We start from the raw sequence: 24,132 nt of genomic DNA on the forward strand, positions 1-24,132 counted from the left end.
ATAGAACCTTGAAGAGAATTTGCCAGGAGCTGGCTTTCTTCTTTCTTTTAATGAATTAGTACACAGACACCTGTCAAAAATGATAGATGTAATGAATGGACTGTGCTGGCATAGTAAAACTGGCACAAGCTCCAATTACGGAAACCATTTGTATGGAGGAACTGATATAGTTAGTTCAATATCATATTGAGGCTCAGTATTCACCTAATGTAGACATAAATACAGGTGGAAGACACCAAAAAATATGATAATGAATCAGTCATTGTTTCAATTAATGGTTATGACCAGTGCTGGATTTGTGATGGTATACACCAGGAATGCCTACCAGTACATCTATGAGAGAAAAGCAGAACTGCAGATTTTGAAATATGTTACAATAACACTTTTGGTGCAGTTGAAGCAGAGTAACACAAATTATGTACTCACAATTTTAAAATGTTCAGAAAAGCATTAAAATAACATTTTGAGAAGTTTAAATTTCCAGGACATTTCCAGCAGCTTGGGTCAAGCTGCTGGAAAATCTTTCTGGAGTGTAATTAGCAGTCTTCGAAAGGGAGGTAAGAAGGAAATGACAAGTATTTTGGACAGGTCAGGAAAACTGCTGGTGAATCCTGTGGATGCCTTGGGCAGATGGAGGGAATATTTTGAAGAGTTGCTCAATGTAGGTGAAAATACGATCAATAATGTTTCAGATTTCTAGGAAGAATGGGATAGGAATGAGGATGGAAATAGGATCACATTTGAGGAAGTGGAGAAAATGGTCAATAGATTGCAGTGCAATAAAGCAGCTGGGATGGATGAAATTAAGGCGGAACTCATCAAATACAGTGGAAAGTCAGGTCTTAAATGGCTACACAGGATAACTGAAATGGCCTGGGAGTCGGGACAGGTTCCATCAGACTGGACAAAAGCAGTAATCATACCAATCTTTAAACATGGAAACAGAAAAAATTGTAACAACTACAGAGGTATCTCTTTAATCAGCATTGTGGGTAAAATCTTCTCAGGTATTGTTGAAAGGAAAGTGTGAGTATGAAAATCAGTGTGGGTTTAGGCCTCTTAGAGGTTGTCAGGACCAGATCTTTAGCTTACAGCAAATAATGGAGAAGTGTTATGAGTGGAACAGGAAATTGTATCTATGCTTTATAGATCTAGAAAAGGCATATGACTGGGTTCCTAGGAGGAAGTTATTGTCTGTTCTACGAGATTATGGAATAGGAGGCAAACTTTTGCAAGCAATTAAAGGTCTCTACATGGATAGTCAGGCAGCAGTTAGAGTTGACGGTAAATTGAGTTCATGGTTCAGAGTAGTTTCAGGGGTAAGACAAGGCTGCAAGCTGTCTCCACTGTTGTTCATATTATTTATGGATCATATGTTGAAAACAATAGACTGGCTGGGTGAGATTAAGATATGTGAACACAAAATAAGGAGTCTTGCATATGCGGATGACTTAGTTGTGATGGTAGATTCGATTGAAAGTTTGCAGAATAATATTTCAGAGCTAGATCAGAAATGTAAGGACTACGGTATGAAGATTAGCATCTCCAAAACGAAAGTAATGTCACTGGGAAAGAAATATAAACGGATTGAGTGCCAAATAGGGGGAACAAAGTTAGAACAGGTGGATGGTTTCAAGTACTTAGGATGCATATTCTCACAGGATGGCAACATAGTGAAAGAACTGGAAGCGAGGTGTAGCAAAGCTAATGCAGTGAGCACTCAGCTACGATCTGCCCACAATGAGGAAATCAAAGAAAAACTGGGAATAAACTCTATAGATGTAGCAGTCAGGGTGAACAGGCTTAGATGGTGGGGTCATGTTACACGCATGGGAGAAGCAACGTTACCCAAGAGACTCATGGGTTCAGCAGTGGAGGGTAGGAGGAGTCAGGGAAGACCAAGGAGAAGGTACCCGGATTTGGTTAAGAATGATTTTGAAGTAATAGGTTTAACATCAGAAGAGGCACCAGTGTTAGCACTGAATAGGGGATCATGGAGGAATTTTATAAGGGGGTTATGCTCCAGACTGAACGCTGAAAGGCATAATCAGTCTTAAATGATGATGATCCCTGGATGTTCACAGTACTGGAACCTCCCCCCCCCCTTTTTTTCTTACGAATCAAGCACTGGTTATGACTGACCAGTTCATATCAAAATTGTTAATGCAATTTTCATATTACGTAGTTCTGGTACCACGCGCCGCAGTGTTTGAATCCGCGGCAGACGTCATGGACGTCGAAGACCCCTTGAGGTCTCTGCACCATCCTGCCATAAGATGTGGTGGTGCATGCCTCCTGGCCTGCATTTAGTGTGAGGGCGCCACAGTGGAAGACATGGTTCCAGCGGCCAATAGCAGTGCCCCCGATGGAGTACTTAAGTGCCTGCCTCTCACTCAGCCAGCCAGCCTAATCTCGTGTACGCCTGTGGACACATCGCCTCGCATAGACAGCTGACTTACTTGTGCTGTGTATGAGTGGACGTGTTTGTTAGGTTTCCTTGTGACTCCATTGTTCAACCTTGTTGTTGTTCGTTTGTCCTTCGTTGGTCGTGTCCATCTTCTCTCGTTGCGTTGTTGTTCGCGGGCTTCTCCGCGAGTCCCGCCGCGCTTTCTGTCATTTCAAACCCGCGACCATCCTGGTCACAGTTACAACAGTAGTTGCATTGCACTGTAGTTACATAGTTATTAGATTACTTGTAATTTGCCATACAGCAATGCTCACATGCATGCCAATGATTGTGTGTATAGTCAGTAAACTTTTCTTGGGTGGTATTAGAGCAGAGAATGAAAACATGCTCTAACCAGTAGGTAGACTACTATGGAGAATGGAGCAGTGCAGTAGGAACAGGCCACACCTCTGCTGCAATTCTGAATTTCCTCTGTGCTTTGCACCAAGCATCTACCTTCACTCTGAGTTGAGTGCTTTCTAATCAACTGCTTCATCAAAGTGTGTAATGATAAGTAACAAATGTGTGCCTTGTTACCCTTCAGGTATAACATTCCCTTGGAATTACAGTGATGCATAGTACCTTCTTAAATTATGCTTATGGGGCAGAGTTTCTAAATCTGAATTTGGTTTACTTCTTTTCGTAGAAAAAAATCATTGTAGTTTTCATTTTGTTGAGGTAAACAGGTACAAGTATCAAAGAAAGGTTAATAATATGTAATGATAAAACTGAAAATTAATTCAATGATTATTAAGGCAATGTGAGATGATTGTGATAGCTGACTGTGTTTGATGCCATAGTGCAATCCAGCATCTTCAATGTGTAACTTTAATGCATTCAGTCTGCCAGATCTGAGTAACTCAGTTGTGCTTAATACCAGCCACCAGCCTGTGACCTGTATCTTCTGGGTAAAGGCAGCACTTTTCATCATATATGCTGATGATAATTTTTTTGCTGCAGAGTTGAAAATCTGAATTCAGTTTATTCTTTTGGAAACAATTTCATTTGTCATGGGGTCCAAAAGGCTTTTACAACAGTCATGTTTTGTCCCTTTCATTTAATGGATAACAGAAATACTATGCTACCATACGATTCTTAAGTTTGCTTCACCTTTCAAAGCAGAACATGTTAAAGGGGTCCAAATTGACCCACAAGGAAGTATGAAACCCAAGGAAAGAATGAATAACACAAAAATGGGCCAAAACACATTAGGTAAATGGCTGGGAAGAAACACACACCAAGGGACAGGTAGACGTTTTTTAGAGTAGCTGAGGATGCCACAGGGGAATGTGTTACAGAACAAACTTATACATACACTTTAAAAGTCGTTCACCAAAATGTACAGTCCCTACCAAACAAACTTGATGAAATAAATGTGCTTCTTAGGAATGAGTGGAAGGAGGTATCAGTTTTATGTTTATGTGAGCACTGGCTAGAGAAGGACCATTTACAGTATTCAAACATAACCGGTTTCACTCTGGCAAACTACTTTTGCAGATCAATATCAAAGCTTGGAGGAAGCTGCATTTATGTAATAGAAAACATAAACTGTAAATAAAATAGAAAAACTTCCACATGGGAAAAATATATTAAAAACAAAGATTCCAAGACTTACCAAGCAGCGCCGGCAGACAGGCACAATGAACAAAACACACAAACACACACACAGAATTACTAGCTTTCGCAACCGATGGTTGCTTTTTCAGGAAGGAGAGGGAAAGACGAAAGGATGTGGGTTTTAAGGGAGAGGGTAAGGAGTCATTCCAATCCCGGTAGCAGAAAGACTTCCCTTAGGGGAAAAAAAAGGACATGTGTACACTCGCACACACACACACACACACACACACACACACACACACACACATATCCATCCGCACACACACACAGACACAAGCAGACACTATGGTGAGAAAACATAGACTATAAGATAATAGACTGTGTAAATCACTTAGGAAGCGAAAAACACTTTGAAGCCTCAGCTGTTGAAATAACATCAGGAAAAACTATAATAATGTGTGTTTACAGGTCACCCAACAGCAATGTAAATATTTTCTTTAAAAAACTTGACCTTGCACTAGGGAAACTTAAAAATACTTGCAAAACTATAGTTCTGTGTGGTGATTTTAATATTGACCTCTTAACACAGAACCACCAAAGAGAAAAATTCCTTAATATTATTCAAGAATATAACCTTTGCACTAAAATAAACTCCCCTACACACGTAACAAAAACTAGTGCTACACTTATTGATCAGATCTTTGTAAACACTGACATGCACACCTCAGAAAACTTTAATACCGGCTACAGTGACCACAATGCACAGCAACTTGCCGTATGCGGAAGTGTTGATTTGTCTAGGAATGGAAGTGTTATCTACTAGAGAAAATTCAGCATACAAAATATTGAGCACTTCAAACACATGCTAAGTACCCACTCGTGGAATAAAATCTACAACAGTTACAGCACAGATGAAAAGCTGGATAATTTCATGGACATTTACTGACATTGTTTCGAAATTGCATTTCCAAAAAAGAAAAAAAATTATAAAGGCCCCTGCAAACCCAAAACTTGGATTACATCAGGGATCAAAGTATCAAGTAGAAGAAAAAGAGAACTTTTTGCGCTATCAAAAACAGATAGCAGCCCTGAATTTGTTCACTACTTCAAAAAATATAAGTTAACTCTCTAGTTGTGTAATAAGGGAAGCAAAATTAAGGGAAAATGACAAACTTATTATGGACTCATCAAACAAAGCTAAGACAATGTGGAATATGTAAATGTGGAATATGTAAAGGTGGAAACACACAAAAACATTGTATTGTCACAGGCGGGCAGCAAGATCACTGATCCAAAATTAATCACTAACCACTTCAATTCTTACTACACCAATTTGGCTCATGAGTTAGCGAAGGATCAAATGGGAAAAACATCAAACAAAATATTACAGGAAACTTCTGGAAATAGTGTAACAAATACATCCATGTTCCTCCGACCAATAAGTAGGGAAGAACTGTTAAACAGCATAAAGTCATTAAAAAGTAATTATTCAGCCAGAGTCGACGATGTCCCAGACTATATTATAAAAGTATCAGCTGAAAAGACACACACGCCACTGCTAGATATATGCAATTCTTCACTATCAAATGGTATTTTCCCAAAACAGTTAAAAACTGCAAAAGTTGTACTCCTTTACAAAAAGGGCGATCGGCAGCAGATGGTGAACTATAGGCCTGTGACACTCCTATCAGGTTTTTCAAAAGTCATTGAAAAACTAGTTCTGCTACAACTAACTGATTTCTTTAACAAAAAAAAATATGATTTCAGGATATCAGCATGACTTCATGCCTCAGTGCAGTACTAAAACAGCCACTTTTAGTCTCAAATATTATTTTAAATTCAGTGGATAGTCACAAAAATGTTTCAGGGATTTTCCTGGATTTAACAAAAGCATTTGATCTAATAGACCATGAAATTCTCCTAAGAAAATTAGAGTGGTATGGTGTAAGAGGCCTGCCACACGAGTGGTTGAAATCCCACCTATAAAATCGCTCTAAATTCAGTGGATAGTCACAAAAATGTTTCGGGGATTTTCCTGGATTTAACAAAAGCATTTGATCTAATAGACCATGAAATTCTCCTAAGAAAGTTAGAGTGGTATGGTGTAAGAGGCCTGCCACACGAGTGGTTGAAATCCCACCTATAAAATCGCTCTCAGATAACAGAGGTAAAACACATGGGAAATAACGAACTCCAAGCTTACCAATCGAAACCTTCCACATTAACCCACGGTGTACCACAAGGCTCAATTTTAGGTCCCTTTCTCTTCCTAATTTTTGTAAATGACTTCCCCCTACATGTTCAACACTCCGAACCAGTGCTGTTTGCAGATGACACAAGCATATTAATTGAAGGTGAAAATGAAATGGCTCTAAGTTTAAATGCTAAAGTCACAAATGAAAATGTCACAGAGTGGTTTATGAGGAATAAATTACTGATAAAGCCTCAAAAAACAGTTGTCTTACACTTCCATACACAACAAAATAAAAACCCATTAAAACCAAACATGTCCATAGAAAAACAAAGAATTACCAGTGTCACTTAAACAAAATTTCTTGGCATCTACTTACAAGACAATCTTAAATGGAATTCCCACATCACTTCATTAAATTCTAAACTATCCAAAATGACTTATGCGATGAGGCTTATATGGAACAACACAAGTCCTGAAACAGTTAGAGTGGTGTATTACACTTGCATACACTCCCTATTGAGATATGGCATCATATTCTGGGGAAATTCTCCTCATAGCATAACCACATTCCGGAAACAAAAAAAGATTGTGAAGATAATGAAAAATGCTAACAGCCGAAAATCATGCAAACCATTCTTTAAAGAACTGGAGATTCTACCCCTACCATGTATCTATATACTAGAAGTTGTGATGTTCCTAAAAAAAGCATGCTAAAAAATGGAAATGTATTTCTTCAAAATAAATCTGTACATGAACACCATACAAGGGCAAATAGTGACATGCACAGACATCATTGTTATACCACACTGCAAGAAAGGTGTATATCACTCAGGTTCACATTTGTTTAATAAGCTGCCAAGTAACCTGAAGGCCATAAACAAAATCCATAGCTTTAAAAAATCGGTCACATCATATCTCTTGGAAAACTGTTTTTACTCAGTAACACAGTACCTTGAAAAATAAGTTAATTTTGGTTGAAAAAATATAAAAATGTAATGTAACAATATAGAAATATAAAAATGTAACAATTTATAAATGTAATGTATATAATCAATGTATCAGTATATTAATGTAATGTCATTTTGTCCAACATCTAAGGTATGGTATATGCACCACAAAGATTCAGGACATAAATAAATAAATAAAAAAATAGAAAGAAACTTCCACATGGGAAAAATATATTAAAAACAAAGATTCAAAGACTTACCAAGCGGGAAAGCGCCGGCAGACAGGCACAATGAACAAAACACACAAACACACACACAGAATTACTAGCTTTTGCAACCGATGGTTGCTTCTTCAGGTTCCCTCTCCTTCCTGAAGAAGCAACCATCGGTTGCAAAAGCTAGTAATTCTGTGTGTGTGTTCGTGTGTTTTGTGGCCACTGATGAAAACAGCAAGAAAGTGCACTTCATCCTTATCATCAAAAAATCCTAGTATTTTCCCATCCCTACTCTCTGATAGTAACAAAACCACTCATCACCAGCATCAATGCCAAAAAATCAGAAGCAGCTGTCACTTTTTTATCCATCAAGGAAATTGTCCTTTTGCCTTCTAAAATTATAGTTAGTAATATGTATTGCAATTTTTGTACACCACATGTGAGGTGTGATCAAAAAGTAATGAGAATTCTTGATTTTCTTAAAAAATCTTTATTTATTCATCAACATCAACTTTGTCCCATTCAAAGTAATCCTTCCTCAGATATATATAAGGAGTGTTCAAAAAGAAACGAACCAGAGGCGTTATTACAGAAACTAGTACCTGTATGTTAGAAGTATTGACCCTGGCTGTAGAGACATTTGTCCCACTGTGACAAGGCTGTGAATCTCTGTCTCATAAAATTCCCAGGGCTGCAAAGTTAACTAGTTACCACAAAAATGGTGTAATCACAGGGAGAGAGGCCCAGACTGTATGGAGGGTGACCAAGAACTCCCCTCCACCCCCCCCCCCCCCCCCCCCCCCAAATCTGCGTTTCTGGAGGAGTGCCATGACTGTGTTGGCCGTACGAGGCTTTGCATTGTTGTGGAGCAGAATGACCCCATGGGTGAGACTGTCTGGTTGTTTTGATTTGATCGCTTGGCAAAGGGTTGTCAAGGGTAGCGAGTAATGCTGGGTATTCACTGTTGTCCCATGTTGCAGGAAGTGAATCAGAAGGGGCCATCTTGGTCAAACAAGAACATCAGCATAATCTTTCCTGCACTAATGTAGATGGCCTTGGCTTTTTTTGGTGGTGGTGACCATGGATGCTTCCACTGGAGACTTTGTCGTTTTGATTCTGGTTCGAAGTGATGACACCATGACTCATCTCCAGCCACCACTCATGCCAGGAACACATTACCTTCTCAAGCATAGTACTGCAGATGAGTAAGACAGTGGGCCATTCGACATGCTTCTTGGTTTGGCTGAAGACTGTGGGGCACCCATTGGGCATACACTTACGTGCATGTGCAGTAGCTCCTTCATGACGGTGTGAACATTTCCAACAATCTAACTGACCAAGGTGGCTATGGCTTTCACTGTCACTCAGTGGTCCTGGGTAATGAGTGATCCACAAGCTGGATGATGTCATCGCCAATGCAGTCTGCTGCTCCAGACCATGCATCATCTGCTAACGACATCTGTCCTTCCCTGAAGTGCTTGTGTCACACATTCATGCTTGCAAGGAACATGCAGTGTTCACCATACACTTGTGACATTTGTCAATGAATGTCCATTACTCCTACTCCTTCTGCTGTCAGAAAACGAACAACACCTCTTGGCTCTTTTTTTTTTTATGCCTCCCTGTCATTGTTTGCAATGCGACTGGCAGCGTTGGATGATTGATGCATGCTGCTGCTAGCTCCGTATAGTCATGTGACATGCGTGTGTGCCCTCTTGTGATGGGCTGTGAACTTCCACGCTCTGGCTGGAACCACACCTCGTTACACTCACCACAATATTACCCTCCTGTTACCAGTTTGTGCATTCCAGACACTGGCTCGTTTGTTTTTGAATGCTCATTATAAGTTAATACACTTGTGCTAGAGCTTTTTTCAGTCTTCGAAGCTCTTCTGAAACTCACTTTTCATTATGGTGTTCAGCCTCTTCAGTAATTCTATTTTTATCTCATAAATAGCAGCAAAATGACATCCTTTCATACTCTCTTCACCCTCACATATAGAAAGAAGTCACAGGGAGGCCATGCCTGGTAAATGTGATGGCTGAGGCAGCATAACAGTTTTGTTTTTTGCCAAAAAATCATTAACAAGGTATGAAGTGTGAGTGGGAGCATTATTGTGATGCAATTTCCACAAATGGTTTTGCCAAAATTCTGGTCTTTTCTTCAGATTGCTCCATGCAAGCACTGCATAACTTCCAAGTAGTATTCCTTATTGACCATATGACCAAAAGGCAGAAACTCATGATGCACTGTGCCAATGTAATGGAAGAAAACAGTGAGAAGAATCTTAACAAGTTATCGAACTTCTTGATTTTTTTTTTTTTGTCTTGGCTGTTCAGGTACTCTCAATTGGGATGAATGGGCATTGGTTTCAATGTCATATTGGTATACCCATGTTTTGTCACCTGTTTTAACCTTATTTAGAAGTTCTTGATCATTGTTGACTTCATTCAGCAATTCCTGAGCAACGTTTTTGTGACATTTTTGGTTGAAACTCGACAATTTCAGAACAAACTTTTCTGCTACATGTTTCATCCCCAAAACATAAATTGCTTGGAATGAGCCAAACAATATTCCAACATTATCAGCATCCTTTCTGATGGTAATATGGCAATTTTCTAGAATCATTTTCTTTGATTATTCCACGTCATCAGTAATTGATGTGCTAGGCCATCCAAGGCAGTCGTCGTCATCATCAGCACCTTCTTGACCCTCTTTCAAACATTTATACAACTCATAAACTCTTACTCATAGTAGATTCACCAACAGCCACTGTCAGCATTTCAAATATGGTTCTGAACTTTATTGCAATTTTCAAGCAAAATTTAAAGCAAATTCTTTGTTCCATCTTTTTCTAAAGTAAAAATTTGCTAAGCTTTCGAAAACACACATATTGTTATTAACTGTCAATTAAAAAACTATCAATAAAGCACATGAAATAAAAAAAATCTATTACTTTTTGATCACACATCATGTAATTCAATAACATTTTAATATTTTAAATCACTTTCATACAGTTTAAATGTCTCTGGCTGAAAATTTGATGTAACTTATCACTGGCAGCTCACTTTCTGCCTGTATGGAGCATGGAGTACAAAGGGATTAACTACATATAAATTCCAGCTATAAACAAGTGCTTTTTGTTCTGTGGGATTTTAAAAATGCATATGATAATGTAAGGTAAGATGCTTTTGGAATCATAATACACTCCTGGAAATTGAAATAAGAACACCGTGAATTCATTGTCCCAGGAAGGGGAAACTTTATTGACACATCCCTGGGGTCAGATACATCACATGATCACACTGACAGAACCACAGGCACATAGACACAGGCAACAGAGCATGCACAATGTCGGCACTAGTACAGTGTATATCCACCTTTCGCAGCAATGCAGGCTGCTATTCTCCCATGGAGACGATCGTAGAGATGCTGGATGTAGTCCTGTGGAACGGCTTGCCATGCCATTTCCACCTGGCGCCTCAGTTGGACCAGCGTTCGTGCTGGACGTGCAGACCGCGTGAGACGACGCTTCATCCAGTCCCAAACATGCTCAATGGGGGACAGATCTGGAGATCTTGCTGGCCAGGGTAGTTGACTTACACCTTCTAGAGCATGTTGGGTGGCACGGGATACATGCGGACGTGCATTGTCCTGTTGGAATAGCAAGTTCCCTTGCCGGTCTAGGAATGGTACAACGATGGGTTCGATGACGGTTTGGATGTACCGTGCACTATTCAGTGTCCCCTCGACGATCACCAGAGGTGTACGGCCAGTGTAGGAGATCGCTCCCCACACCATGATGCCGGGTGTTGGCCCTGTGTGCCTCGGTCATATGCAGTCCTGATTGTGGCACTCACCTGCACGGCGCCAAACACGCATACGACCATCATTGGCACCAAGGCAGAAGCGACCCTCATCGCTGAAGATGACACGTCTCCATTCGTCCCTCCATTCACGCCTGTTGCGACACCACTGGAGGCGGGCTGCACAATGTTGGGGCGTGAGCGGAAGATGGCCTAACGGTGTGTGGGACCGTAGCCCAGCTTCATGGAGACGGTTGCGAATGGTCCTCGCTGATACCCCAGGAGCAACAGTGTCCCTAATTTGCTGAGAAGTGGCGGTGCGGTCCCCTACGGCACTGCGTAGGATCCTACGGTCTTGGTGTGCATCCGTGCGTCGCTGCAGTCCGGTCCCAGGTCGACGGGCACGTGCACCTTACACCGACCACTGGCGACAACATCAATGTACTGTGGAGACCTCACACCCCACGTATTGAGCAATTCAGCGGTACGTCCACCCGGCCTCCTGCATGCCCACTATACGCCCTCGCTCAAAGTCCGTCAACTGCACATACGGTTCACGTCCACGCTGTCGCGGCATGCTACCAGTGTTAAAGACTGCGATGGAGCTCCGTATGCCACGGCAAACTGGCTGACACTGACGGCGGCGGTGCACAAATGCTGCGCAGCTAGCGCCATTCGACGGCCAACACCGCGGTTCCTGGTGTGTCCTCTGTGCCGTGCGTGTGATCATTGCTTGTACAGCCCTCTCGCAGTGTCCGGAGCAAGTATGGTGGGTCTGACATACCGGTGTCAATGTGTTCTTTTATCCATTTCCACACCCCCACAGATTAGGCCTTAAGCCTGTTCTGACTGGCTGGCTGCTGCACAATATGAGGAGCAGTCTAGGATTGCTAGCAGTTGGTGGATCCTGATGCTGCCTCTGCTTCTTTATTCAAGTATCTCCTCACTTGGCCTCACAAGGTTGAATGAGCTCTGTTCTAGATCTCCCTTCCTAAGGAAAAAATCTTAGGAGCTAGTGAGAATCGAACCCGGGTACTTCAACACCAAAGGCAGTGACACTAACAATTTCTATCTCACAAAACACAACATCATACCTCAATACATGGGGGGTGAGCTTTCATAACAAACTAACAACGAACTGAATATTTTCACAATTTCAAGAAATCATTAGGAAACAGTTAATTAACAAAGAACCTGCACTTGTAGTAGAACACTCAGTTTCAGTGAAGAAAATGCCCAGCAGTGAGGCACTCGGCTCTGATAACACTGTCTGGCACCTGCTCCACACTGCATGTAGCCAGCCATTGTTCTCCAGATGTCTTCAGGTTTTTCTTTTGCATTGTTTGTTCTAGCAGTCTGATGTGTTCTTGAAGGTAGTATCTGTTTTAAACCTGCATTCGCTTTCACACTATATAGAGTTGTTGAAGGTTTCCTCAATTTTTTATCTGCAATGACTTGTCATTGTGCATTTGTAAGTACAACCAGAAGTCATCTCTAATTTTTTTTCTATTGTTTCAATATAAAGTACTGTATAGCCTTTTAGCCAGTTTAAGGCTTTTCTTTTCACTTTAGAATAATTTTTGGAGTCTGGGTTTAAGAAGTCTGCCAGCATTATAACATTTGATGATGTTTCAGTAATGTGTGCTAACTTTTGTCATACAACAAATCATATTTACTTAATGTTTCCACATGTGAACATGTATTCTTTGGTACCTACTAAATTGCATTTCACATGTATTGGTATCTTTGCAAGATATTTTATTGTGTTCTTTTACCTGTGATGGTAAATATTGGCTGTGAATGTTTTTGCATATCTTTTTCCAGTCATTATTTTGGTATTTTAGATCTGTAATATTTCTGTCTTTTTGTGTCATTAGCTTCTGATATACCTCTCTCACTTCCATCATCTCCTTTTCAGGTATATTTATTTTAATGTAATTATATTCCATTAAAAATGCTTTTGTTGATAGAGTGGGAATACATTGGATGTTCGCTGTTGGTTTCAGACACATGAGGGCAATTTCATTTAAAGGGTATGATGTTAAACTATTAGGGAGTTTCTTCCAGATTTTGTATGTGATGCTCGCGTATAATGATTTTGGTTTACTAATGACATCTATAAGATTGAGTCCACTATTTTCCAATTGGGAGTGTGTCATCCTTGACTTCAAATGTATAACCTCAACTTATGAAAGTGCCTAGCACAGCCAATTTCTTTCACCTATTTCTTGAGGGATTGGTAGAATTTGTGCTAAATCATTCATCTTTGAAATAATAAATACATCAACAAGTTCAATTTTCTAGACTTCATTTAGTTGTCTTATACTGTGTTCCTGTTTACATGCACATAGCCTTATTAATTTAATTTTGTAGTTCTTAGTGATAGTTTGCTGTATATTTGGTCTGATTTTTTTTACTTCAACTGTTAGGAAAAAATGATAGCACTAATATCACATTCTAAGAACCACAAGCTTTGTACAGTTATAAGATTTTTGCACACCAGCAGTAATTCACTGCCAATTTTTCCACACTTATACATATTATGACTGAGGAGACAATTCACTGAAGGCCAAATGTACATTCAAGACAAAGACCTTAGAAGTTGACCATTCCTGCCAATATCAGCAACAAAATAAAAGACCAGTGCTATTACTTCTACTATCAATGGCATAGTAGTTTGCTTGTTAGTACCAAATTCAAGTAGACACACTCTGTAAAATAATATACATAAGTGTCTTCTGGCATCACCATGGTGTCCTCCTGACAGAGATATTACTGTAGGGTTACAGCATAAGTGTTGATCAGTACTGTCAGACAATATGAAATCTGTGAAGGTTGGTGATCTAGAATGAGTGATATGGGATGCTGAGTTGATGCATAAAACTTTTGAAAAACAATGCATGTCCCCATGTGAAGTCACATGCTTCAGTATGGGTAGGAGCTCCTTGACAATCCTGCCTACAGCCCCTATCTCACATCAAGTGGTACACATCAAGGTACACACAGCAAGGACTTCATGGCTCCGGACATGGCTCACAGATTTCTATGACCTGGGAACACAAATGTTGTTTCACCAGTATAATAAACACACACACAGCCAAATCAAGAAAAGACAGACCTCATGTACTGACAAGCAGAGACTGCCAAGCATTGTGGAGGGTGGTTGTAAGAAACCACATGAAATGGAGGGTAGCTGTAAGAAATCACATGAAATCAGTGGAAGAAATCACTGATGAGAAAGTGCTACCAGAAGTTAGCACTATGTGCATAGGGAGTTAAAAATAATGATGTACAATCGCTGGGCAAATCCTCATGTCAAACATTAAGCGATGTTTGAGCCATTGTAAAGAGCAATGCCACTGGACAGTAAATGGTTTGGAGTGATGAATCATGCTATAATCAGGGACAGTCCAGTGGAAGAGTTTGGGTTTGATGAATGCTTTGAGAACATTACCTAACATCATGTGCAGTGTCAATAGAGAAGTATGGGGGGAGTGGTGTTATGATATGAAGGAGTTTCATTGGTAGGGTGTGTTCTCCTTATTGTGCTTAAGAAGACACCAAATGCAGAAGGCCGAGAACACATTTTACAGCATCATGTACAGAAGAGGAATACTTTGGAGATGATGATTGTTTGTATCAGTATGATAATGCAGTCTGCCATAAAGATGCCTTTGTGGGGCATGGTTCAAGGACAATAACAACACTGAAATGGAAAGGCGTGGCCAGAATTCTGACCTGAACACAATGGCACACTTCTGGGATGAGTTAATGAGTTAGAACGTTGAATTTGCTCCAGAAGGCAGTGCCCAACATCACTACCTTGTAAGGTACACATGCTGTGCTGTGGGGAAATCAGTACAGTTGAAAATGAACACACTTTGTATGGCGTGATCACAGTGTAGAAACTTTCTTTATTCCAAGATGAGCAGTTTCAACAATCTTTCGCTACCATCAACTGATCTTATGAAACTTGTTACAAAATTGTCATGTCACATTACATGAAATCAAATCACTAAAAGCAGTTTTATGCTTTGACTTCATGTAATGTAACATGTCACTTTTATAACAAGTTCCATAGGATTAGATGATGGCAGCATAAGACTGTTGAAACTGGTGATCTTGGAACAATTAAAGTGTCTACACTATGATCGCAGCATATGAAGTGTTTTCATTTTCTGCCACCTCTGGTTTCAGGTCTTGAGGAATAATGGGCTGTTATTCCTCCACAGGCTTTCAGACACCTCACTGAAAGTGTCTCCAACGGGGTTAAGGCCATAATAAAGGTGAGTCTTGTTGCAATTGTACTATCTTGTGAGGATTTGATGACCCCTAGATGCATACATTATGTACATGAGTTCGCATTTCCACTTAGGTGAAATGTCAATTGATCACTAAAGACTACGTGATCCAGAAAGTCTTCATTGATTTGATTTATTTCGTGTTCCATAGGTCCAACTGTGTTGGATACACAAGGACGTGGAACAAGTCAGTTTTTTACAAATACAATCTGATAATCTTATAGAATATACAGAAATTTGAGTACATAATTATACAGTAAATTCTTTGGGCAGCAATACAGAAAAAGAAAATACATTTTCTTAGAATCATTAAAACTCTACAGAAAACAGATACAGAGCACACAAAGATACAGAGCTCAGGTTAAATAAAATTATTAGTGGCATTATGTCAACTTGTATTATATAATATTAAAATATTACAATTTACTTAGTTAAAAATACATCTAGACTGTAAAAAGCTTTTTTTAGCAGAAATATCTTTAGTGCTTTCTTAAACTCACTCTTGTTATGAATCTTTGTCTTTATTTTGGGAGGAAGAGCACTGAAGAGTTTTGCTCCAGTGTAGTTAACACCCTTTTGTGCCAAGCTCAAATTTCTGAGTTCTCCATGTATGTAATTCTTCCTCCGTGTGTTGTGCTCATGATAATTACCGTTTGGTTGAAACTTCTCTATATTTTTACAAACAAAACACATGAGAGAAAAAATATATTGGCATGTAGATGTGTATATTTTAAGATTACGAAAACTGTTTCTACACGAGTCTCTTGGGCGCAATCCACATATAATTCTTAAAGCTCCCTTCTGTGCAAAGAACACTTTCCTTGCTAATGGCTGGTCGCCCCAAAAAATAATTCCGTACTCAATGAGAGAATGAAAATAGCCATAGTATGTCACTTTTGCAGTGTTAGGGTCAACACATGTAGTAACAACCCATAAAGCAAAGGTAGCAGAGCTAAGCCTCTTACAGAGATCAATAATATGTGAAGACCAGTTCATTTTCTTGTCAATGTTCACTCCAAGAAATTTTGTTGTTTCCATTCTAACTATTGGTTGATTACCACATGTCACACTTATCTCTCTCTCTTCTTCTGTTTTTGTACAGAATTGAATAAAGCTCGCCTTACTGGAATTTAATGAGAGACCATTCATCTTGAACCAGTTAACCACATCTGAGAGTATGTGATTAATGAGTTCCTCAAGATTGTTGTCTGTTCTACTGCTCATAAGAATTGTGGTATCATCAACAAATAATGTAAATTTACACGGCAGGCTTGTACATGATGGTAGATCATTTATAAAAATCAGGAATAATAGTGGCCTAATAATTGAGCCCTGGGGCACTCCACATGTAATGGAACTCCATTCAGAATGTGAGGAAGTGTCACATACTCCACCCAAGCTATTCAAGACAACTTTTTGTTTTCTGTCTTGGAGGTGCGACTGCAGCCAATTGCCAGCAACACCACTTATTCCTACTAATTTTGATTTTTGCAAGAGAATCTGGTGATGAACACAGTCAAATGCTTTGGATAAATCACAGAAGACACCAAGTGCTAGCATTTTTTCATTAAGGGTTTCTAGGACTTCATTTGCAAGTGCGTAGACTGCGTCTTCTGTTGAACGGCCCTTTTGAAAGCCAAATTGGCTCTTGCTGAGAACTCCATTCTTCATGAGGTGATCAGTAATTCTTACATGTATTAGCTTTTCTAGAATTTTGGAGAAAGCTGTCAGTAAAGGGATAGGTCGATAGTTAGTTAGTTCAGCTTTATCACCCTTTTTGTACAGGGGCTTCACAGTGGCATACTTAAGTCTACTGGGAACAACACCTTTCTGAAGGGAAGCATTGAAAATATGACAGAATGTCCCTTATCCACACACAAGAATATTTCAATAAATTACTAGATATATTATCAACCCCTGCAGAGTTCGTACTTTTTAGAGACAATGATTTTTTGAATTTCTTCTGCAGTGACAGGATTAAGGTGCAATTCTGAAATTGTGTTTGAATATACTGCTTGACAAAGAGTTACAGCTTCATCAACATTGGGCTTGCAACCAATCTGTTGAGTTACTGATAGGAAGCGTTCTTCACCACCATTTTGGGGTTATCTACTAGGGTTCCTTCATATCTGATATTATTTTCATCTTCTTTACTTGTTTCTTCCTGTTTCTTTTTTTACAATGCTCCAAATTGTTTTTATTTTATTATTAGAATTATCTATTTTCTTCTCATAATAAAGGGCTTTTAATTTCCATATTAGTTTCTTCAAAATTTTACAGTATATTCTGTAGTGTTCCCATTTTTCTACATCTTTACAGAATCTTATTGCAGCATAAGTTTCCTTTTTGGTTTTACATGACTGTTTTTTACCTATTGTAATCCAAGGCTTGCTTACAGAATTGGAAGTGTGGGTGTTAGAGAAAGCAATTCCTTTATTCCTCCCCCCCCCCCCCCCCACACACACACACATACATAACTGAACACTACACACATGAATGAATTGTGTAAACATGAACAGCATGGAATAACTAACTAAAGAAAAGTCAAAGAATAACTGTATCACTACACGTAAATTAACACTTCACAGAATGTTTATGAAGCACTGTACACTTGTAGGGATTGATTGTCAGAAATAGGTCACTACATGACTCCCCTCTTTAATGCTAATGATACCGCAGATTAAATTTCACACGCCGTCCAGCTCTTGTAACTACTTCTTTCTTGAAACCGGGCGTTGCGTCGTGTGTCAGGGAGTGGTGTAGTAGTCCTCGACGTCGGTCTTGGTGTTGCAGTGACTGGTGTTCGCTGAGCGTTGCTGTGTTCATGGGGTACAGGAACACATCTTGTAGCTTCTCCTGTCTTCTCTGGTTTGTGTCCAGTGGTAGCTGTGGTGTCTGTTGCGTCCAGAAATGTAGGCTTGATATGGTCCACTGCAACTGTGTTGGGCGTACCGTTAATCATTATGCAGAAAGTACTGGTATCCCTACTGACTACCAGGTATGGTCCGTCATATGGTGGCTGCAGTGGTTTACGCACAGTATCATTGCGTAAGAATACATGCGTGCACTTGTCTAGCTCCGCAAAAACGAACGAGTGTCTTCCAAGCTGGTTTCTGGGCATTGTTGGTCTCAATTGACGTATATGCTCTCTTAATCTTGTGGCGAATTCTGAGGCTGTGATTGTATCATTTGACATGCTGTGCAGAAATTCTCCAGGTAGGCGTAACGTTTGTCCATACACCAGTTCTGCTACTGTTGCTTTCAGATCACTTTTGAATGATGTTCGTAGACCCAAAAGTACGATAGGTAGTGTCTCTGTCCAATTTGGTGTTGCGTGACATCTCAGTGCTGCCTTTAACTGTCGATGAAGACGCTCAACCATGCCATTTAATGTGGGGTGGTATGCCGTGGTGCGTATGCGTTTCGTACCTAATAACGTAGCCAATCCTTTGAAAACGTAGGTTTCAAATTGCCGTCCTTGATCAGTTGTAATTCTCAGTGGAACTCCAAACCGGGCAGTTCAACCACAAAAAAATGTTTGAGCTATAGTTTCTGCAGTGATGTCCTTCATTGGAAATGCCTCAGGCCACCTAGTAAATCTGCCAATCACCGTGAGGAGATAACTCTAGCCTTCCGATGTCGAGAGTGGGCCGATGATGTCAACATGCACATGGTCAAAAAGCTGATTTGGTGGAAGGAATGTGCCTAATGTCCTGACGTGCTGTGTGACTTTATTCCTCTGGCACGCCAAGCATTGCTTCACAAATGCTTTACAGTCTGTGTGCATACATGGCCATACAAATTTTTGTTTGACCTATCTGAGTGTGGCTCTTACTCCTGGGTGTGACAGATTGTGCATTGATGCAATTGCCTGTGTTCTGAATTGCTGTGGCACAAATGGATGTATCTTTCCTCTTGCTACGTCACAGTACAACTCAATGCTTGCTTCAGGAACTGTCACGAGCTGTAGCTTCAATCCTTTCTCTTCTTGCAATAGATCACGCAACTCACTATCACATTGTTGTGCATGTGCGAGGGCGTCGTAATCAATGGCCTTTGTCACTGCTTCCACCTGTGCGATGCCATCTGCTACAGTGGACACTGCTTCTATGCGAGAAAGTGCATCAGCTGGAACATTTAGCTTCCCTTCCACATACACAAGGTTGGTCGTGAGCTGGCTGATATAATCTAAGTGTCGCAGCTGCCTGGGCGATGCTTTCTCTGGCTTTACCTTAAAGGCATAGGTAAGCGGTTTATGATCTGTGTAAATCGTGAACTGTCGCTCTTCTAATGCGTGTCTGAAATTTTTACTGCCGCATAAGCTGCGTACAGCTCACGGTCATATGTTGCCCAACGTTGCTGAGATGGCGACAACTTATGACTATAAAATGCAATGGGCTGCCATAACTGATCAATTTGTTGCTGAAGTACGGCACCAATGGCAGTGGACGAAGCATCAACCATGAGAGCGAGTGGAGCATGCGCGACCGGGTGTGCTAATTGCGCGGCCTCTGCTATAGCTTTTTTTATAGCGTGAAACGTGGTGCCCGTCTCTATAGTCCAATGCACACTGTGGTTAGGTTTAGGTGCGCCTTTAAGTAGTTCATTCAATGGTGCAGTTATCAGTGTATGATTGCGAATGAAGCGTTGGTAGAAATTCACTACTCCAATGAATCGTCGTAATTCTCTGACTGTGGCAGGGCGGGGGTCTATTTTACTATGTGGCGTTCGAATACCCTGTGCATTCACCAAAGAGGCCGCGCAATTAGCACACCCGGTCGCGCATGCTCCTGCGTGATAGGCGGTTTGCTGGATATACGGACACTTCTGCACCTGTATCGACGAGAAACTGTAGTTTTGTTTCGCGGTCTGTCACAAAAAGTCGGCGAGTGTTTGCACTGGAAGTTATCGCTGCTACGGTGTCTGCCTCATGTTTCCATTTGCAAGGTGGCGTACACTTTCGTGCATCATTACCAAATGTCTTGTGGTACCAGCATAAGTTCTGTACTGATGGTGATCGATTGCGACTTCGTGACCGTCGGCGGCGTGGCCGTTGGCGGTTGTGCGTTGTTTGTAGTGCAGCTACCTGTGCTGTCAACTCTGCCAGTAGTGATTGTAGGGAGACTAACGTCACTGTGGGCGAATTTTCTTGTAGTGGCGTTAATGTTGAGACACTTGATGTGGGATACATCTCAATTAACCTGTCGGCCGTTTGTGCCAGTGCGTTTAAATCGCCTGCACATACCATGAGAATGTTTTGAGTATCTGACGGCAGCCGAGACAGCCATATATTTCGTAGCACATCATCAGTTACAGTGTTACTTGCCAGCGTGCGCAAACGTCGTAAGAGTTGTGATGGGGTGCGATCTCCGAGTTCTTCAGTGCGCAGTAGCTTCTCCAGCCGTTTTGCCGCTGATTGTGACAAACGCGTTATTAATGCGTTTTTAATGGAAGCATAACGATCGGTATCCGGTGGTGCGGCTAAGATATCTTTTACTTCTGCTGCTAGATCTTCTGTTAGTGCTGCAACCACATAGCTGTACTTAGTTTCGTCCGCCGATATTTGTGCGAGAACGAACTGGCTCTCTAACTGGGCAAACCACAATAGAGGAGTATGTAACCAGAATGGTAGAGGTTGTATTGTCACCCTGTTAATTGCACCGCTGGCTTCAGGTTGAATTGAGACTGGCGAATCGGTCATTATCGTCCTGAAACGAGCGCGACGCGGCTGGCGCGGAAGTTACAAACGTGAACGTTGCGGAACTTCGCTAAACGCTGAAGCCGACGCGGATGTTACGTAGTTCGTCGGGTGTCACCAAATGTGGGTGTTGGAGAAAACAATTCCTTTATTCCCACATATATTTAACAATAACTGAACACTAAACACATGAATGAATTGTGTAGACATGAACAGCATGGAATAACTAACTAAAGCTAAGTCAAAGAATAACTATATCACTGCACGTAAATTAACACTTCACGGAATGTTCATGAAGCACTGTACACTTGTAGGGATCGATTGTCAGAAATAGGTCACTACAGAAGCATTGCCATGCAGGTACACTTAGGTACACTTCACTTGAAAATTTGGCACATAAACCGTAGTCTGTAGGCTTTAGAGCTCGTAACGACTGCAAATGATAAGTATGTTTTCTTAAAAGTCTCCACACAAACGTCAATAGAACTGTTAGTTCACGACTAGCCTTCTGAACTGACTTCTTGGGGCTAAGCGTGGAAAATTCTCACTCATTCAACACCCTTCTTCAGTCACTGTTTATTGTCCCATACTCTTCGCTTTGCAGAGACAACCGGTGCCTTCAATTGATGATACTTGATATGTATTTATTATCACTTGGAGCATTACAATTTTACTGTGTTCAATGACTCAGTCTGCTGTTATAGTGCAACAGACATTCCATATAAAGTTAAACACAAAATGCTTTCAGATGAATTTGCAATTGCGAATACTAATTAAAAGCAGCTGTAGAATGGAATGACGACAGTGAAAACTTGACCGACCGGGACACGAACCCAGATTTCCCACTTATCGCGAGCAGTCGCCTTTTTGTTTTTTAATCTCATTTTGTTTGCTTTCGTTCGTTGCATCTGCTCGGGGCGGACGTCGTAAGACACCCGTTTAAGTTCGTCGTCGATCTATTAACTCAAATTGTTTTATTACAGAGGGCAGCTAACCCTTTGACCGAACATGCTGGGCTACCATCCGGCACCAACTGGCTATCCGTGTAGGACTCATGGCTACACCTAAACTTCCCTCTGGGGTCAATCATACGTCTACAATCTGTACTCTCACATCCATTATGTGTATTCCCGTACAGATCAGGCGTTATACTTTAAAGTCAGATGCCTGGTATGGGCAGATAAATACGATATTGCAGTGACTGTGTTGTTGTGATAACAATGCACTGCGGCGACCACAGCCGTTAAGAAGCAATCAGATGAATTCGCAATTGTGAATAATGATTACCATCAGCTGTAGAATGGAATGACGAGAATGGAAATAGTCAGTCTGTTATAGATATCTCACATGAATGCACAAGAACTAAATTAAGAAACACCGCCTCATATCGAGCCGCGTATCACTGCAGTGGTGGTGGTGGTAGTTAGTGTTTAACGCCCCGTAGACAACGAGGTCATTAGAGACGGAGCGCAAGCTCGGGTTGGGGAAGGAAATCGTCCGTGCCCTTTCAAAGGAACCATCCCGGCATTTGCCTGAAACGATTTAGGGAAATCACGGAAAGCCTAAATCAGGATGGCTGGAGACGGGATTGAACCGTCGTCCTCCCGAATGCGAGTCCAGTGTGCTAACCACTGCGCCACCTCCCTCGGTATCACTGCAGTGCCATCAAAGCCTTTCCCCATATGCAGGTAACAAGGTAAGACGTGTTACACGCGTCGTTGATTGAGCTGAAACATCTACGTAGTTAAATTCAAGAAAGTGCTCCCTGTGTAAGTAGGCTGTTTAGGTTTTCTTGTTGGTAACGCCACATAGCGCTCGGTATGAAAAAATCACTGACTGTGCCGTGTGCAGTCTGTGTTTAGTCTGCATTGTTGTCTGCCATTGTAGTGTTGGGCAGCGGCAGCTGGATGCTAACAGCGCGTAGCGTTGCGCAGTTGGAGGTGAGCCGCCAGCAGTGGTGGATGTGGGGAGAGAGATGGCGGAGTTTTGTAATTTGTAAGACTGGATGTCATGAACTACCATATATATTTTGACTATTAAGGTAAATACACTGTTTGTTCTCTATTAAAATCTTTCATTTGCTAACTATACCTATCAGTAGTTAGTGTCTTCCGTAGTTTGAATCTTTTATTTAGCTGGCAGTAGTGGCGCTCGCTGTGTTGCAGTAGTTCGAGTAACGAAGATTTTTGTGAGGTAAGTGATTTGTGAAAGGTATAGGTTAATGTTGGTCAGGGCCATTCTTTTGTAGGGATTTTTGAAAGTCAGATTGCATTGTGCTAAAAAATATTGTGTGTCAGATTAAGCACAGTCGTGTACAATTTTTCTAAGGGGACGTTTCATATGTCGACCCTTAGCCGAGGATACCTCACTGGAATCTTCTGATTTTTTCCTTGTAGTTTGTGTAATTAGTGTAGCTTTTGTTTATTGCTAGCGCGTAATCTTAGAGTGAATTTCCTTTGTAGTTGTAGTCTTTCATTGTTGTACAGTACAACAGTTGTGGCATGCATGTAGAGTTGCACCAAGTATTTCGCAGCTGCGCTTGCAATTAACTAGATATTATTTTCAGTGCTATGTTAATGTGTTCTCTTATTTTTGCTCTTCAAATTGTGCTTTTCTGTGTTATCGTGTGAAATATTGTGACAATAATGGCGTGTGAAAAACGTAATACTAGGCTACAAAGTAAACTGAGAAATGACAGTGAAGACGGAAGCAATGTGTTAGCGCCACCATGTAATGAATTCACAAATGTTCAAAGTAGTAATTTGGTAATAGTGCATAGGGAAATGGAGCGGGCTGCAAATAATGGTGTAGGAAGTGAAACAGTTAGTGAACAGGGAAGCATTATCGATCGATTGGTCGGCAACAGCTCGCGTCAGGAATCCGATATGACAGGACACAATCTTGCAAATACTGTACATTCAGGTTTTGCGTCCTCACCGTTTTCTCAAATAAGCCGAGACACATTTTC

The 24,132-nt window shown here is 40.8% G+C and overlaps 1 long non-coding RNA gene across 1 annotated transcript in view; it reads right to left on the reverse strand.

Annotated features, from left to right (window-relative positions):
• Positions 1-24,132, reverse strand: part of LOC126279140 (uncharacterized) — a 255,033-nt gene that overhangs the window by 75,301 nt on the left and 155,600 nt on the right. The window lies entirely within an intron of this gene.

Source organism: Schistocerca gregaria, chromosome 6, assembly GCF_023897955.1.
Source record: "Schistocerca gregaria isolate iqSchGreg1 chromosome 6, iqSchGreg1.2, whole genome shotgun sequence".
Lineage (NCBI taxonomy): Eukaryota > Metazoa > Arthropoda > Insecta > Orthoptera > Acrididae > Schistocerca > Schistocerca gregaria.